The sequence below is a fragment of the Malaclemys terrapin genome, chromosome 9, assembly GCF_027887155.1.
Source record: "Malaclemys terrapin pileata isolate rMalTer1 chromosome 9, rMalTer1.hap1, whole genome shotgun sequence".
NCBI lineage: Eukaryota > Metazoa > Chordata > Testudines > Emydidae > Malaclemys > Malaclemys terrapin.
The window spans coordinates 76,040,695-76,057,468 of NC_071513.1; the positions used below are offsets into that span (position 1 = coordinate 76,040,695).

Genomic DNA, 16,774 nt, shown 5'->3' on the forward strand with positions numbered 1-16,774 from the left:
TGCTGCCCCCAAGCAGTGTCTTCCGTGGGTGGAAGTTGGAGGCTAACTGTTCTCTGCCCCTACCCATCCAGCTCCCTGCATTCAGCAATAACCGAGCAGTACAGTTTCCTTCTGCATCAATCCATATGGCATCTTTGGGGCTGAGATATCTCCGGCTGCCCTGGCATTACCTTACCAATCTTTATGGTAGCTGTAGGTATCTCAAAGTGTGTATAATAGTAGCACAAATAAATATTCTGTCCATTTATACCATGGATGTGAGATTGTGACCTTCAGATCCACTTACTAAATGGAACAATTTATGACTAATATGATAACTGATCCTGTATCCCCAGTCATGTTTGCTTGTGACATCCACATATTATTGATTTAAAAAAAAACACATTTGGTAGCCATTCTGTAATATTCATTTCACCTTTTTTATTCCCTGAAATTCACTCTTTTCCTTTTTAGATTTCCCTTTAGCAGTTCTAAAGAAAGAAACAGATAAGCATAGTAGCACATACAGAGTGTAATTTGCTGCTTGCAGAGAGCAAGCACAAGGTCTAGGGACCACCTGGGTCACACTTAAGCCCTGTCTTGCTTTAAAAAAAAATCGCTAGTTGCTGCATATTCAACCTGCATAGATTACCATAAAACCTGTCATTACACTTCTTTTGACCTGATGGATACTGCAATTTGTTTGAGCACGTGGGAGAGGGGTCAGACTACATTTTGAGAGAGGAGCAGAGGCAATTTTCTATAAGAGTTTCTGAAGAAGACATGAAATGCATTTAATGAAGGGCTTTTACCAGCAACATATCCTCCATTAGACTTCATCATTAACATTCATCTATAACATTTTATTAATGGCATATTTGTTTTTTAATGTATTTAATTAGCACACAGTGATCTTGATTAACTTATTGTGCAATTCAACTCCATACATCCCATAAGCAGTACACATATTTTCAGCTGAGTGTCAACAGTTTTTAGTTTTCCATGCCAAAAATATATGGTGTCGTGTGGAGAATGTAGGGTCCATTGTAGAATCTCTTTAATAGTATCATATAATAGTCATGCCCCCAGTTGTAATGTACACTCAACACTCTACACCTCAGATTGCCTCATCAACCTGACTGACCCAACATCAGTTTTTAGGTTCAGGCTGTGCCCTCTTGATTTCTGGGAATACATGGATGTCAAGACTAATCTCATCTTTCAGTATAAAGGTGCATTAATGGTTCTTTGTGCTGTGGAGATAGCCTTGAAATATAAATAAGGGTTGTTGTTTTTTTTGTTCTCTCCTTTCTTCTTTTTCCTTTTCACATTTACCCTATTGTCCTTGTTAATCACTTTCTTGCTCTCTACCATGTTACATGGACTCTCTGACCATTGTCTCCCTTTTTCTGCCTACCTATCTCCTGTATCTTTTATCTCTGTACAGAAAGTTCTGGTACTTGATACTCCAAAAGGCTAGTGTCACTAGACTAAACTTCATTGTAATATAATAAAACCATGCAGAAAAGACTATTCCTGCCTAATCAGTGAGTTTGGCTTTTAAATGATAATAGTAAAGAATCAGAGAAGTGTTTTACATCTATGTACAAAATAGTAATGTAGTGATATTTCTGTCCATTCATCCGTCTGTAGAAAGCAGGGGTTGTATCCGATTAAGTCTGTACAAAAACATTCACTATGCTCTTTGGCTTTGTGCTACATGATTAAATAAGAAACATATGTATTATTTTCATGTATATAACACTAGTCTGTACCTATATTAGTCTTTTTTATCTTCTAGTAATATTCTGTATTCATATGCCAAAAATTAAATTAAAAAGGACAAATGTGGTTTTCAGCCCTGTTGCATTAAAGAAATTATAACACTGTGTCATTGTTAATGTACCCATTATATGAAATTTTAATGACTTGCATCAAGAATAATGGCTGAAACTAAACATAGATAAAGCCAGTGGAGGGGGGGGGGGACACACATGAAGTCCCTGACATTATTCTAGTGAAGCAAATTACAATGTTGCAGAGGATTTTTTAGCAGTATTGTTCTTTTGATAATGCTTTACTGAAAATTAAGTGTGTGTGTGTGTCTGTGTGAGAGAGAACTGAGGAATAATATGCTATTAGAATACATTCTTGCTTAAATTATATGTTAATGGATTTATTCACCATGATTGAAGGACTGTAAATAAATACCTATATTTTCCAATACATCTAAGCTAATTAACTCTGCTTCATGAGCAGCAACAGTAGGTTTAATTCTCTTTTCTTAATATTTTATATACTTACACTGGGAAAAATACCACTGATGCAGGCTAATTGCTCTTATTTTCCATATTGGTATTACTCATCATTAGGTTAAAAAGATACTTTACCATTAAACACAATTTCAGCCCTAATAATTTTCGATTAATTGTTCTACTGTTTTCTTCCTTGAGAGCTAATCATTGAACACTCAGAATCCCATTTCACAAAAGGAATATCATGCTACTTCCATGTATTTTCCACTAAAATTCATTCTAAAATATATATTTAAAAAAATCAAATTAAGTGGGGCTTATTTTCACAAAGTTGTGTCAGACTAACAAAGGAGCTCAGAAAGAGACTAGAGCTTGCATAACAATCTGAGCACAAAATTAATTCATGTAATTAAAAGTGGGGGAAAGCTTTAGCTTAAGTCAGAGTTCTGTGGACTGCCTCAATTTCTATACTTGGGCCTGCCTCTGTCCTCCTGAAACTCTCTTGAACAAGGTCTGTACAAGTACAAGAGGATGTCTCAGAGACCACAACCTCAGATATGATCAAGGTCCTCCTTCATCTAGAATAAAATGTCTACCGGTTTTCATAAATCCGAGGCTTCCTTATGTATTATAGAGTCACCATTATTTATATAACGACTCTCTGCTTTGTTGTCTCCATCCTGGTCTTAAATTCAACCACTATATCACTTATGTTGACCACGAATGACTTAATTTATCCAGGTTTCAGAGTAGCAGCCGTATTAGTCTGTATCCGCAAAAAGAACAGGAGTACTTGTGGCACCTTAGAGACTAACAAATTTATTAGAGCATAAGCTTTCGTGGACTACAGCCCACTTCTTCGGATGCATACAGAGTGGAATAAATATTGAGGAGATATATATATATATACACACATACAGAGAGCATAAACAGGTGGGAGTTGTCTTACCAATTCTGAGAGACCAATTAAGTAAGAGAAAAAAAACTTTTGAAGTGATAATCAAGATAGCCCAGTACAGACAGTTTGATAAGAAGTGTGAGAATACTTACAAGGGGAGATAGATTCAATGTTTGTAATGGCTCAGCCATTCCCAGTCCTTATTCAATCCTTTGTTGATTGTGTCTAGTTTGCATATCAATTCCAGCTCAGCAGTCTCTCCTTGGAGTCTGTTTTTGAAGTTTTTCTGTTGTAATATAGCCACCCGCAGGTCTGTCATTGAATGACCAGACAGGTTAAAGTGTTCTCCCACTGGTTTTTGAGTATTAGGATTCCTGATGTCAGATTTGTGTCCATTAATTCTTTTGCGTAGAGACATTCCTTATGCAAATTTCCTTTCTCATTGTATACCATTTCATTACTAAAATGTTCTCTTTCCGAACAGATTTCGGGTGAGGTACCACAGTAGATCAAACAGCTTCAATTTTCTTATCTGGAAATCAGAGTTAAAATGCTCAGCTACAAATAGAAATGAATTGTACCTTGAGAAATGAGGATGATCTCATTTTGGATTCTAGTGATTTTGTCTATCAGCTCCCCTTCCCATAATCAAGCATATGATCTTTCATTTTGCAGGTGCACTGAAAGTGTGTGTGTATATATGTGTATATATATATCTATATATATGCTTATATAAAATTGAACTAGTCTAAAGGAAAAATATTTCACACAAAAATTCTGTGGCAGAATTTGAATTGGACCCGTTCTCCATCTTCTCTATTATTTTTCACTGAATTTTTCCTGAAATCATTTTCTACATTTTTGATTACCAAAAATCTGTTGTTGTTTTTTTAGTAAACAAAAAAATTAATTTAAATTTTTAAATAAAAACTGGTAAAATACGGAAATATTCAGAAACACTGGAAAGTTTTGATATTGTCAACAAATTTTTGTCAACAGTTTCATTTTTGGAAAAAAGCCATATTTTGACATAAAATTCATTAGTGCGAAAACTTTAACCAATTATAATAAAAAAAATTCTTATTCATGCTGCTGTCTGTGTTAATACTTGGGAAGGGGGGAGGAGGGGGAAGTAATAATCAGAACTTTGGGCCTGCATCTGTAGTGAAAAGAAAATGCTTCAGAAATAGAAAGAGAAGCTGGTGTAGATAGATGATCAGAGAATCAAATGGTTAGTCTTTACTATGTCACAGTTGCCTTTCCACAAAGGACTGCCTACAGGGCTAAAAATATAAAGGATTTTCAGTAAATTACAGCTGTCTTTGGGTGGTTTTTTTTTATTGTGCTTGCTTGTTGTGTACCAAATGTCACAGAAAACAGAAGGCATCAAACTTGCAGATAGATCTACAAAGAATGAATCTGTTCAGTTCCTAGGATCAGAGGGGCCACAGAAAAAAAGCATTACAACCATGATATAAATATGCTACAGTTTTTCAAGCAGTTGCCTTTTATCTTATATGAAGGGACTAGCTGATGGAAAATGACAGAGAGAAGATGGAAAGAGAAATAAATGCTTTGTTGTTTGCAATAAGACAAGCAAGAAAAACTAACCAGGCAACAAATAAATAAGTAACTAAATCACTAAAATAAGAGATGTTGTGGCTATTTATATTTGTACTAATTTGCATGTAGGTACATATTCATACTGCCAGCAAGTTCCAGTTAGTGTAGAGTACAGCTGTCCACCTTATGAGCAATCTTGAGCAGCATGAACACGGGTCTCCTCTCTGCATTGACTTCCTGTTTGCTTCTGGGTGCAATGTAGAGTGTTTGATGTTTTTTAAAGCCCTGAATTATCTTGGGCCCCAGTTATCTGAAGCATATCTCGCCTTATAGCTCATCACAGCATTTAGATGATCATCTGGGAGTCTGTGCTACTGGTTCTTAAATTTGCACAAAATTACAGATGGCCCCAACTCAGCACCAGATTGGAAACCAAATTTCCGGATGATTCTCACAGAAACAAGAATTTAAAGTTTTAAGGCAGGAAAACACTGTATTCTTATATAGTCGCATTACTCATAAATGCCGGTGTGGGGAAAAAGTTGTCAGAAGGAGTAGAAAACCAAAAGGAACAAGGTGGGAGGAAAAAGCATAAGTAGTCATAAAAATGAAGTACAGAAGGTTGGGGTTTCTTCATTGGAAAACCAAGTTAATCATTCAGAGTCTGATCCAAAGCACACTGAAGTCAATGGAAGTCTATCTGATTTCTTCAGTGGACTTTGATTAAGGCCATATTACATTGCGTATTACAGCACATATGTATTAAAGTACAGTTACAATATTTTACATGGGGAGGTGTAGTTTTATTTTTGAGGAAGATTGAAAAGTAAGATTTAACCACTATAGGAAATGTAAACTATAAACTCATGGAAAAATTAATCCACAAGCTCATGTTTATATTAGCTTTTAGACTGGAACTACTACTTATCAAAAAAGCATCCCTCTGAATGAAGTCCTATTCAATGTGCTATACTTACAGCAATGGGGGTGAGAAAAAAAGCCTTCTTCAAAACTAGAGAATTCAGTGGAGCTATTCTGGATTTATGCTGTTGAAACTAGAATATTCTAGCCTCATACTGTAAATAGAACATTTTATCCATAACAATATGCAATTAGAAGTTTAGGCGTAATATTCCTCACATCAAAAGCTAAGTACTTTATTTTCATTACATTTCTATGGTATTTCCACAGTTCATAATAGGAGAGATGTCCTCTGGTTTAGATGTTTTCTGGACACTTAGTAGCTGGCTGAGTTAAAGGCCTGCTATTTTACAGCCAGGTATTGATTGTTAGAGTTCAAGTGAATTTCAGATAACAAATAGGGATTCTGACTCACTGGAAATTTCAGATTAGAGTAAGAACTAACTAACATTTTGGGGTGAGGGGAAGAGAGCATCAACCCTGTACCTGTGTAAGTTTTATATTAGTGTTTCTGTGTTCATCAAAGACTAGCAGCTAGGATATGTTCCAAATTAAAAAAGCAAAAACAAAATGCAGGGAAATTAAAATGCAGAAGAGAAAAATTGGCAAAACAAAATTGTAATATTTTGCAAAATACTGCTGCTCTGCTCAATTCACCTAACTTCTTGGTTAAGATTCCTAAATTATAGCACATTTTTACCTACATCCTTGAAGTCAAAGGGAATTTTGCTTTGACTTCAGTGGATGTAGGATCAGGCCCTAAGTGCTTAATTAAAGCAGTTTACATTAGGTTAAGAAATTGGCACTCAAACATCTTCAAAACGTATAGTACAGTATATGAATAGAATCACTTATGCAAATCAATTACCTTGTTTACCTTATGCTAGCAGTTTAAAGTTTAACTGTTCTGTGTTATATACAGTACATTGTAAATGAAGTGGTGATCTACACAGGATGTCACATCATAGCATTATTTAAACATTATGTCCAAGATGTATTATATAAAGTGTTTGTTTGTAAGCAAAATTTTCTTCAGTCCCTGCAGTCTTCTTTACACTTGAAAGAGCAGATGTTCATTCTGTTTGATGAGGTGAGAAATAATCACTGGTTGCATTCAAAGCAAAATAACCTTGGATATATGGTAGGTATTGTACCAATTTCAAGTCCACACACTTACAACTTTTACTGCAAAATCTGTGAGGTATGATAAACAGTACCAATAATAACATATGCAGTGGGAGGAATTCTTCTTCTTAGTGTATGCGCAACTTGCCTCAGGTGGCACGTGACCAGGATTTGGTCCAATGGTTGGATCATTAGTTTCCCTGGCCCAGGCTGGATACTGATGGGGAGGGTGACATGCTCTACTATAGGCTTAAATTCTTATCCCTTACCTTCGAACGTTCCTCTCAAAAAAAGATATCATTGCCAAAAAGTACATATTGGTTCACTGTAAAGTGCTGTTCTTGCAGGAAGGAAATAAACATTAAGTTATTTAACATGGAAAATTCATTTGAAAAAATGAGGTGCTGTACTTAAGAAGGACTATCTACATTAGGGCAGCCCTGAACAAGGGATGGTGCATAACATGCATTAATCCAGGAGCAGCCCCAGAAAGCATTAAAAGTCATAATTCTTCCTATGCTTCTACCTTGTTCAAGAAGAGGGAATAATTTACTACAGGCTTAGAGAAAAAGAAAATTATGATTGCCTCCCACCCGGTCACTTCAACTGCACTGGTCAGTGAGTCAGAGGGATGGAGTCAAGGTTCTGCTCATTCCCTGCCCACCTGACCTGAGGGAGGAGTAAGCCAGTACGCAACACCTATTTATTCTGCATGCCCCGTCTCATGGGATGGATAGGTACGTATAAGTATAAGGTGGGGCTCTTACTCTCCTGTATGATTGCATAGCACACATCACAATTTACCTCTAAGAGGAAAGAAGATTCAAAAGTCCACAGGATGACATTTAACTTGACAGAAGTGCATTAGTAGTAATGAAAACAATAACATTTCACACGTAGAAGGCAATTTCCATCTGAAGATTTCAAAACACTTTACAGAGCCAGGTAAGTATTACTCTCTCACTTTATGGTTGATCCTTTGGTGTATATGTATGAACTACACCCTAACTCGGGATTGTACATAAAAGGCTAAAGCTGGCCAAAAATTTCCCATCTCATCTTTTTTTAATGAAAAAATGGAAATTTTTTACAGAAAGTGTCTGCTTTCCTCAAAAAAATACCCCCAAACTGAAACATTTTCAGATGAAACAATAAAGTAAGTTTTCAGGGTTTTTTTTTTTTCCTCAGAGAATTTTAAATTTTCTGAAGGGGGAGTGTGACAAGGTAGACCAGCCCTGCGCTGGTTCAGCAGGGGTTAATCCCAGTTTGTGGGCTGAGGAGGCCTTGTCCCCTTGGCTCTGCTGAGCATACTCTAGCTGGAACCCGGATATAAAAGGGAGCAACTCAGCTCAGTCGGGGCTGAAAGAGGTGCACTGCAGGTTCCTGCAGAGGGACTGCCAACACTCCAGGACACAGAGGCCAGTCAGACTGTGACAACTAGTGACCCCCCCAGATGCTGTTGAGGGAGGCAAAGCCATGGGATCCCTGAGACACCTAGCTGTGGAGGAACAGGTTGGAAGTAACCCAGGGAAATTTAAAGGGTAACCAGTCATATAACTGGGACTTGGCTCAGTATGTTTCAGCAGGTTCCCCACTGAGCAGGTGGCGGACAACCCCAGCACTGCCAGTGCCCTGGGTTGGACCTGGAGTAGGGAGGGCCTGGGTCCCCCTTTCCTGGCTGCTGCCCAGTTCCTCAGCCACCCCGGCTGTCTGGCCATGCTGCCCTGCCGCTCAAGCCCCATTGACTCTGGCTATTGGGCCACCCAGACCTGTGAGGAAGGCAGCCATATTGACTCTGGTCACTGGGCCATGCAGCATTGTGGAGGAGGGCAACCCTATGGACTCTGGACATTAGGCCACACAGCCCTGTGAAGGAAGGGATCCATATAGACTGTGGCCATTGGGCTATGCAGCCCTGAGAGGGAGGGCCTCCATATTGACTCTGGGCACTAGGCCATGCAGCCCTGCGAGGGAGGACACCCTATTGACCCTGATCATTGGACTGTACCGCCTGGAAGCCAGGGGCTGTCATACAGCCTCACCCAGGGGTGATGAGGTGTACCAGCCCTGCAACAGGGAGACAGTTTTCCAGTTATCCATACAGCTGTCTTTTAAGAATAGAGAGAGAATTTGAGGAAGCAGAATCAGTCAACAAAGTAGGAGGGGGGTCATAAGAGTAATAAAGGCAGGTGAGATGAGGAAATAAAATCAACAGTGGATTCTGATATGGGGAACTGATGAAAGACTAAATGAAATAACTACATTGTATAATGGTTATGGAGAGAAGCTCTCCCTTCTGCGTAGCTAGCATCTTCACTAAGTGCTACAGCGGTGCAGCTGTGCTGCAAGTGTAGATAAGCCCCGGGTCTGCCTAGAGCTTGACCCTAGTGCAGGCCTGCCCCTGCAATCTCAGATTTGGAGACTCCTGGGAAGTGCTGTGTGTTCTTTTAACCTGGTCAGCAACTGGAAATCTTCTGAGATTACTGCTGTTTTGAGCAGAAGCTGCAATCAATGTAAGCAGATGTCTTCTATTTTTAGCAGCAAATATTATCTCCTGTTGCATTTTCTGTGATGTCATCTTCCTGTATCCAGGAAGAAAGGAGAATGAAACCAAGCACCACAGTCACTCAATCACTATAGTCCACACATTTTTAATATGTGAGCTCATAGAAAATGATAATACCTTCCAGGATTTAATAATTAAATCACTTGAAAATTTGACTTCGAAACAAATTCTAATCCCAGATGTGCAATGTGTTTGGGTAAAAGGAAAAATCTACCATAAGGGAGTAGTGGATATTTCAAGATTTGCAGCAGTGGGCACCATGCACTTCAATTCTCAACTGGTCTTTGTTTTTTAATAGCCTGCAAAATACCTGCCAAAGAACAACAGCTGTAGAGAACACTCAGCAATAAGAACAATTTATGAGTATGAACAACCAAACAATCAGCAAGTTCTTGAAGTTCTTGAAAGGCAAGAGTCAAATGATATTTCCGTAGTCCTTTATTTTCTTTTATTCTTCTTCTTTTGCAATATTACCTCTATAATAATGTGAATTTTGATTCTTTTCTTCAATTTTAAAGGGCCACGGAATTAACATGTAACAATATTACATCCAAGCCTTCATTCCTCACTCCCTTCTCTTTGCCTCTTGATAATAGCATTGTCCTGTATACCATCGATAAAGGTTGTTGAGGTGGCTTGCCAACCCTGACATCCTCTTCCACCCTTTTTTATATTATTATTCACCCTTCACATACAGGTTCTTTAAAACTCCTGTGACTTTACATATGTCTCTATGGGTAAGTCTACACTGAAATGTAAGTCATCTGACCCATGTTAGGGAACTCTGGGCTTGAGCTTCTGCAGTGTATTTTAACTCTGTTAAGATTTTTTTTCTAACCCATGCTCAAACCTAGGGCTCTGGCGTTCATACAGCAGTGTGCAGACCCAAGTCAAAGTAGCCATATCCCAGGTTCCCTAACATCCTTCCGTACCCTGAAATGTGGCCGCTGTAGCTCTAGGATCATGTTGCACTGTGGGAAAACTTTACTGCCCACCTTGCACATTACCAGGAAGCAGCTCGATTTGCAAAAGGCTTGATCAGTTTGCTCTCTATTGCAAATCCAGGAGGCTTTCTGATAGTGCACTTGCAGATTGGTGATCAGGAGAGAATGGGTTAATGCTGACCTGAGCTGCTGCCATTTACAAAGAAGGTGGAGTGGCTTCCATTTTTGATACAGTTGACTGCAGATTGTTGGGTTAGAGAAGACTAAGGAAGTTGTCCCATGGAATTGTGGGATACTTCTGTCTGACTCCCAGAACCCAAGTCAAGTGGGGCTGCATCTACACTGCAAAGCATAGTGCTCAGATCCTGGATCCCATCTTAACTCAAACTCAGACCCTCCAGCCCTGCAAGGTCCTGGAACTCTGGGTTTAAGTCCTGGGTTAGGGCAAATGCAGTGTAGACACCGGGGGAGTTAGGCTTGAGCCTGAGCTCAAGCATGGGCTTATGTTGCAGTGGAGACACACCCTATAACATCTCTAAAATCCATTACTTCCTCTCTGTTCCAAATGAAAATCTGATTCATGCCTTCATTGCCACATGTCTACTGACTACTATAATCACCACATATCTACTTTATCGCCTCTCCAGACTGTCCAAAATACTAGTATCAAAATCTTCTCCTGTCATTACAGTCATATCATTTCCCCTAGATTCTATTCCTTTTCCACATCAATTTCAAGTTCCTTGACTTCACCTGTAGGGCATTACACATCTCCAATTGTCTATGTGTATGTCTGTTGCCACCCATACACATTATCCTTTAATTGTATTGTTCCAACCAATTTAGACTGTAAGTTCCTCAGGGCAATGACCGTCAGAGCTTTGTGTTTTGTAAAGTGATGTGAACACTTATAGCGCTATCAAAGTAATCATAACCACAACCCACAGGGCATCACATGTGTCAAAGCATATTTGTTGTGCACCAGATCACTAAGGATAGCTGTTTTTATATAGTGAAGTGGGACTGCAGGGCCTGAAGAAGAAGAAAAAGTCCTGAGTTATGAATCTCATCAAAACTGGCCTATATAAGTAGATATAGGTAAATGAGGCAAAGATAAAAACTCAGTAGCTTTGCAAGAGAATCATTCCTAAATATATACAAATTATTTATCTCTGTCAAGATAGAAAAAGCCATTCCACAATATTATTAATCACTGTGATACACACTGTAAGTATGAAAAAGTATCAGTAGAAAAGAGCATTACATTTACTTCTACTTGGAAACTACTGTTAGGATTCTGTGAAACATCCAAAAAGCTATAGCGCAGTCTTGATCCCTTTTCAGAATGGAATGTCCTACGAAGAATATTCCCATTTCATTCTGTCCTTTCTACTAGGGCCAAATCTTTCTCTGATTTTCTCCAGCATATAGCTGGAGTGACTCAGGTTAAGCCGGTGAAGTTACTTGTGATATACTGAAAGCAAAATCTTGCCCAAATGGATTTGCACAGGTTTATCTCATGTCAGAATGGGGTGCTTTCTATGAAGGAGATAGCAAAGAGAAATTTTGAGGTGACTTAAATTAGTTTGGGCTCAATTCTCATTTCACTTACACTGATGTATCTCAGGAGTAACTCCATTGAAATAAATAGGAGATAAGATGGTGTAAAACTGCTGGAAGTGAAGGAAGAATAAGACATTACATAAGTCATACATGCACCTATGTTTTTTACACCTCCCTACGTTTCCTCTGTTAGTATAAATTAGTTATTTTGCATACTCACTGGCCACTGTCTCCATTCTGCTTCATCAAGATGGCTGTGAGCCAGAAGATGGTGAGCTGTTTGCCTTGCACCACAGCAGATGGATCTCTTGGATACATGAGGTTCCTTCTGGGCTGTGGGGATATTCGACAGGATGTGCAGATGTGTGAGTATCATGCAGGCTGTGTGATATGGCATCGCTGGTTTGCTGGGGCCCCTTTTAACAGGACAGTTACAAGATAGTTCAGTCCCCATGTCTATTCAACTCATGAGCTCTTTGCTGAGATTACCAACATTGGTGGTAATTAGCACTCATTGGGATGCTGGATTTTATTATGTGGATACCTGTCCACAATGGACTAGTAATGACCCCAAGCTGCAAATGCATGTAGAGCCAAACATTTATAGAATTCTGGGGTGGTCACATCCAGCATTGTGGTTTAGGCCATTATAAAAATAGGGCCAAATCTGGAAGTTTAGATTTGGATTCAGATCCAAATTTCTTCACATTCAATCTGTTTCAGCATTTCAAGCCATGTTCTTGGAATTGAAATGAAACAAATTAATTTCACATAAAAGCCACTGAACACTCTTGCCATGCTACCGCTCAACTACCGTCAATCTTCAACAAGTACAGGACCTAGAAGAAAACTCCAAATACCAATCCATTGAGCTACTCAGTCTACATGTACATCCTGACAGAGTAGTTGAGTTTAAGCAGAAGCTGACATCAAGTGATTAGGAGCAAGAGGAAAATGGTGAAAAGAAGGAAACAACACAGACCTTTTAAACTGTTACAGCAGTAAAAACAAGTATTTTCTTTACTAGTGATAACAGACAGAGGATACAGTTAGCAGCTGACAAGTCCTCTCCACTTTTGCTAGTCTTTACTTTTAGCTAGAACATTGGAGAGAGGATCTAGAAAATGCCCCAGAGTTATAATAGATATCTCTGCTAAGACCTCTGCTAAGCAATGATGGTAGCTAATTTAGAGCCCAAGCTGATGTGAAATAACAATCCAGTTATGTTTATCTGACCAGAATCACTTTGTGTATCTTGCTTTAGCTAAGGGTGCATTACATTGTTTGGGAGTCTATCTTCCAATTCCATTTCAGTCACAGAGAATTTTAAAGTATGTATATTGCTTAATCACACTGCATGAAACTGCCTCTGGAAAAGTGAGACGTTGAGAGATTTCAGAAACAGAAGCTGCTGTATGTCAGTTTTCAGTAGGGCTGTTAGCACTAACAATAATATCAGTAACTTGTCTTGATAGCCTATTGTAACTGTCCCCAGCTCATGGGCAATTTTCAGATACCATGCAATACAAGATTGTCTTTTTACTTTGTGTAGCTCTGTGTCAGGTGGCAGATGCTAAAACTCAGGACCCTGCACAGAGATGCCGAGTTATTTCTGGTGACATCTTCACAGCCAGGTCAGGAGGGCCCTGTTAGCTTCCAACCCAGACATATGGAAAGGTTTGAGAGGATGTCTGATGTTGAGACAGAGGAAACTGGAGCATGGAAGGAAGGATCCTGTGGGGATAGTCAAGGGACAAGTTTAGGCTGATGTGTACAGTAAGTTTTGTTGTTACTAAACAAAGAAAATCTTCAGAAAAGAGGAGAGGTTTGAACAACTAATCCAGTGGCTGAGCATATAATTGGGTGAACATGTGTTGAGAACAGGATGAATCAGCTCTTACTGTTTCACTGAACTATGAACAGACATCAGTATTAATCAAATATGAAGTACAATTAGTTACCCTGCATAGTTAGCTACTGCTCTCCTCCCTGCAATGGACAAAGATAAGGTGCCATATTGATTCTTTTAAATCTGCAGCAGCCTTTGTGGAAACTTGGCCCCTTGACTTCAATGGGAGTTTTACCATTGATTTCAATGAGACTGGGATGTCACCCATAGCCTTTTTTCAAATCTAGTGTGTTTTCCACTAAATATGTATATATTTGCATCTGTTCTGGGGTTTTGCTGTCTCTAATTTTTTTTATCCTGCTCTCTCTCTCTTCCTATGTTAATCAATTAATGTCAGTTTCTTTTCCCTTTTTTTAGTGGAAAATAAATGTAGTAATAATTAAAATGTTGTGTGCCACAACTTTCCCATTTAACAAAAATGAGAAATATGAATTTCGCATTTTTTGCCATGTCAAAACCAGGACTTTGCCCATTTACTTGCCAGGACAATCTTACAAATAGTTAATACTCTAGGATCTAGCCACAAGATCATTTTATGATAAAATTTTGGTGGCAGACCAAATAAATAAATAGGATTCCTAGAACATCAAATTCCACATTCATCTCCACATGCGCAGACACCGCGAAGTTGTGCTACTGCAGCATCTGATGAAAATCAAGATTGCAGTTCATTGGACAAAGCCCTTGACAGGAAGCTGGTATATAGGGTGGGGGTGGTGGTGAGTAACTGGAATAAAAAGGATCAGATTATATTATCTCGTGTAAATTTTCATAGCTTCACCATCTGAGGATCTGGCCCCTAGATTTAATGCACTGACTAAAGGACAATTTCTCCAATACTGTATCTTTGAATTTCTTCATTTTCTGGTCTCAGAGCAGATTCTTATAAGATAAATTCATATTTATGTGTTTTAATATACTATTATTGCACTTAATATAAAGCTAATGTATCTAGCAAGTAGCATTTAGTCTACTTATAGTTATTTCTATGAAACATAGAGCTCTAAGAAATACAGAATAATAATATCCTGAAACATTTTAAAAAAACAGATTATTGATGTTCTCCTAATATTGCTGAAAGTATATAATAATCTTGGCTCTTCAAAGCCCAAAATGTATCATTTTAATTGTCTGGAATGATACCCTTTCTTATTAGATTAATGAATAGTAGGTTTTCTTTTTCTTTTTCTTTTCTTTCTTTATGTTGGAAGAGAGAGGGTTATTTGTAATGATTAGTTTTTCAGAAAGATAAAAAATAATTATTTCTCTCACGTTCTTTGGATATCACCATATTCTATATAAAATGAAAAATACTAAAGATAATACATTGGCCAAAGAAAAATATGGCACTGAAGTAAATGAGATTCAGATAGGACTTGGCAATGAAGTGGAAAATTAAGAATTTAGACTATAACTCATTCCTTTTTTGCAATGACCCTGAATTTATACACCTTTTGAGTTTATAAATTGAGAAACAAAGAGAAGTCTGAAAAGAAAATTAAAAACACCTTTGTCTCTCAGTGGGCAAAAGAATGCAAATCTTACTTCACTCTACATCTCTGCTGAAGTGTTAGAAAAAAAAGATTAATTATTTTAACCCCATGATTAGATGACATTGATGTACTTGATAGATTTATGATTTATTCTCTTACCTATAGGTAGAGTTATTTAATACTCTTAACTATAGATAGTTATTTCTCTTTCCTACAGCATTCATTAAAAATTGAAAACAGCTACATTAATGACCAGATCACATCATGCTTCTTTTGGGGCCTGATCCTGCATTCCTGGTTCACCCCCCAAATCCTAGTAAAATCCTCAAGTTTTGGATAAGCTAGGATTCTTTGTATGTAAGAAAACTTTCAGAACTCTCATGGATTTATTAACACCTGAGTTTAGGTTAAAATTGCACAGCTGCTTCTTCTGCAGGAGATTATTGAAAGTATACTAAACTATCAGTGTCACACATTAATTGCTACTCAATAGTTCAAAGCCACAGCACTTAGAACTAATTCATTTCCTTCCTGGTGATGTAACGTTGTTCAGAAATAGCCCCCTTTCATGGTTTTATATATTTTTTTAAAAAATCTGTTAACAGGGAATTGAATTTTCAACTCAATCAATAGTGCTAAAATTAAACTATACATGCCCCATGTCAATTGCTCCTCCTTCCTCATCTATTTTATCACTCTTCAAGACCATCTCCTAGCTATGATAATTAATTCAAAGTGGAGTGAGTAGTTGGCTTGACTGAAACACTTAGAAAGAGACAAGAATTAGGCAATCCAGGCATCCACGCATACATAATATAAATAGGCTTTCACAATTTTATAAATAATGAAACCCTAGGGTAAATTTTGGTGGATAATTCCTCTGCAGAATTTGTAAGTGGCTTGTGGTCCATTTGGAAAGTGGGCAGCAATAATGAAAGGAAAAAAGAAAAAATTAACAGTGCTAACTTCTCCCTCCCCCTAAAATATTTTCTCAGCTGCCTAAGTGGACATGAGAAATATTAGGCTTTTATTCAGTGACCATTAACATAATAGCACTAAAACTGGCAATACACATGATATCCTACATCTCTCACTTGCAGAATATAAAAAGAAATCTGGAAATTTAAATTTCTTCACATCCCTGAGCGATCTCATTATACTGACATAAGTTTATACTGTAGACCTGGCTCCTCTCTCAAAGCTCTGGCAATGTAAACCCCTTGGGGCAGGGACCAACTTTTTGTTCTGTGTTTGTACAGCATCTAGCACATTAGCATCCTGACCTCTAGGCACTACGGTAATAAAAAAGCTTACTTCCACCATGAAGCAAAGGGAAGGCAGAGACTGCATTGTGACTGAGTGAGTCACAATGTAGCCCCTCCTCTTGTCCTACACAGAGCACATTGCAAGGTGCCAACCAACCCTTTTTATAAGCAGCATAGGAATGGATTAACATGTCATACATTTGTGTACTTTGGTAGTCCCTTCCAGTTGAGAATGTCCAAGTGTTTTACAACTATGATTACAATCATTTACAACTATGATTTAACTTATTTAT

The 16,774-nt window shown here is 38.1% G+C and overlaps 1 long non-coding RNA gene across 2 annotated transcripts in view; it reads right to left on the reverse strand.

The window, feature by feature from the left end:
- Nucleotides 1-3,033: 3,033 nt before the first annotated feature.
- Nucleotides 3,034-16,774, reverse strand: part of LOC128843511 (uncharacterized) — a 58,023-nt gene continuing 44,282 nt past the window's right edge. Inside the window, exons 1-2 of one of the 2 annotated variants that reach the window (XR_008446284.1) lie at nucleotides 12,035-12,141; nucleotides 3,034-3,664 (exon numbers count right to left, since the gene is read on the reverse strand). This is a non-coding gene — a long non-coding RNA (uncharacterized LOC128843511). Of the gene's footprint in view, nucleotides 3,665-12,034; nucleotides 12,142-16,774 lie in introns of those variants that run through there. The other variant, XR_008446283.1, reaches the window with a different exon arrangement.